General features: G+C 36.5%; 1 non-coding gene across 1 annotated transcript; it reads right to left on the bottom strand.

The window, feature by feature from the left end:
• Positions 1–1,642: 1,642 nt before the first annotated feature.
• On the bottom strand, positions 1,643–1,748 carry LOC121212083 (small nucleolar RNA R71). Its single transcript, XR_005907293.1, has one exon. It is a non-coding gene; the product is annotated as a small nucleolar RNA R71 (small nucleolar RNA).
• Positions 1,749–2,162: the final 414 nt, after the last annotated feature.

Genomic DNA, 2,162 nt, shown 5'->3' with positions numbered 1-2,162 from the left:
AATCGAAGCACCACTCACACGGGTAGAACACATGCCTGTGTCATTCTAACAGGCTCGAGCACGGCCTGAAGTAATCGCACACGGGCGTGTCCTTGTCGAGCCCAAATTGAGTCCAATTCAGAAAAGGCCAATTTTGAGGGTTCTTAGGCATTCCAAAGGCTATAAATACACCTAAAGAAGGAGGAAAAAGGAGGCACAGGGAGGAAGGAAGGAATTACTCGAAGGAAGTCGATTGATCCATCTCAAAAGCCGGATTCATCATTAAGACTGAAGATCCCCCCTCAATTTCCCTTCAGGAGTTTTGGGTTTTCTTTATGTTTTGTATTCATTATTCTTCTGAGATGTTTTCCTTTTTAGTTATGAACTAAATCCCCTAAATACCTAAGGGGAATGAAACCTAAGATGAATCTTGTTATTATTTTCTGATTTGTACGATAAATATTTGGCTTGTTCTTAATTATGTGTTCTTAATTCTTATCTTGATATTCCAGGATATTGATTCAAGTTAAGCTATTATTCAGAGGAGCAATAGACCCTGTCTAAAACCTAGGGTTAGACGTTGTTAGTCTCGAGAGGGATAATAATATAACTTAGGGATTTCTACGGATCAAGTCAAATGAATAAATCGTCCGATTTGGAGTCAGAATAAGAAGTGAAGTCTAGGTGGATTTTTCCTTAGGTATTGTCTTAAGTCAATCGTTTTGTGAAAGTAATCCCCTAATTCTATTTTTTGTGAATTCTTAGTTTAGTTAATTAATTAGTTAAAACAAACCCCCTTATTCTTAGGCTATATAATAAAAAGACAGTCATTACTAGTAATTTTAGTTCCTTTGGGTTCGATAATTCGGTCTTGCTAAAGTTATACTACTGTTCAATAGGTACACTTGCCTACATCGTGATAATAGTTAGTTTCATGAACGATTAATTATAAATTTATAAAACTTATCACACAAAATTACGTATCAAGTTTTTGGCGCCGTTGCCAGGGAACTAAGATATTAGGAACACTCAATTTTTATTACTTTAGCCATTCACTTTTACTGAATTTTAAATTTTATTCTAATTTTTATTTTATGACTAGAAGAAACCCGTCAGGACCACTACTTTTTAACGAAGAAATCGATCGCACAGTTCGCAGAAACCAAAGGGAAATAAGGCAAAGCTTAAGATACATAGAGAGCGAGTAAGAGGACGATATTCAAACCACAACCAAGGAGATGGCTGAAAACCAAGAAAATCCGCTACCTCCTGCGATTGTTGTTAATCAAAATTCGGCTCCGTGTACTATGTATGATGATGCTAAACCTACTTTAATAGGAACTGAGTCAAGTATAGTTAGGCCTGCTATTGCTGCAAATAATTTTGAACTAAAATCTAACAGTATTCAAATGATACAGCAATTTGTTTAGTTTAATGGTTTGCAGGATGAGGATCTAAACACTCACTTGGCAAATTTCCTGGAATTCTTACATTTAAAATTAATGGCGTTTTTGACGATGCCATTCATCTTCGGTTATTCCCTTTTTCATTGAGGAACAAAGCTAAACAGTGGTTGAACTCGTTACCACGAGGGTCAATTACTACTTGGGAACAAATGACCGAAATTTTTTTATTAAAATTTTTTTGCCGGCTAAAACGGCCAAATTACGTAATGATATCTCTTCGTTTGTGCAGATGGACTTAGAAACTCTTTACGATACATGGGAGAGATACAAGGACTTACTGCGAAGGTGTCCTCACCATGGATTACCTCTATGGTTGCAGGTTCAAACATTCTACAATGGTGTGAACCCCTTGATAAGACAAATGATTGATGCAGCAGTCGAGAGAACCATCAATAACAAAACACCTGAAGAGGCTTACGAATTTATTAAAGAGATGTCACTAAATAACTATTAGTGGCAAGTCATGAGGACTAAGCCAACTAAAACAGCAGGCGTTTATAACGTCGATGCGGTCACTATGCTGTCAAACCAAGTAGAACTTCAAAATAAAAATATTGAGGGTTTACTTGGTTCTTCGCAGGTTCATCCAGTAATGCACTGTGAAGTCAGTAGAGGTCGATCAAGCAATTCAGAATATCAATCCTATGGCCACAGCATGGAGAACGAACAATTAAATTACATGGGTAATAATACTCGATCTCAAAATAATCCTTATAG

The sequence above is a fragment of the Gossypium hirsutum genome, chromosome A12 (assembly GCF_007990345.1).
Source record: "Gossypium hirsutum isolate 1008001.06 chromosome A12, Gossypium_hirsutum_v2.1, whole genome shotgun sequence".
Lineage (NCBI taxonomy): Eukaryota > Viridiplantae > Streptophyta > Magnoliopsida > Malvales > Malvaceae > Gossypium > Gossypium hirsutum.
Note: the sequence above shows the minus strand (reverse complement) of the source record. Positions and strands in the feature narration are given on the sequence as shown.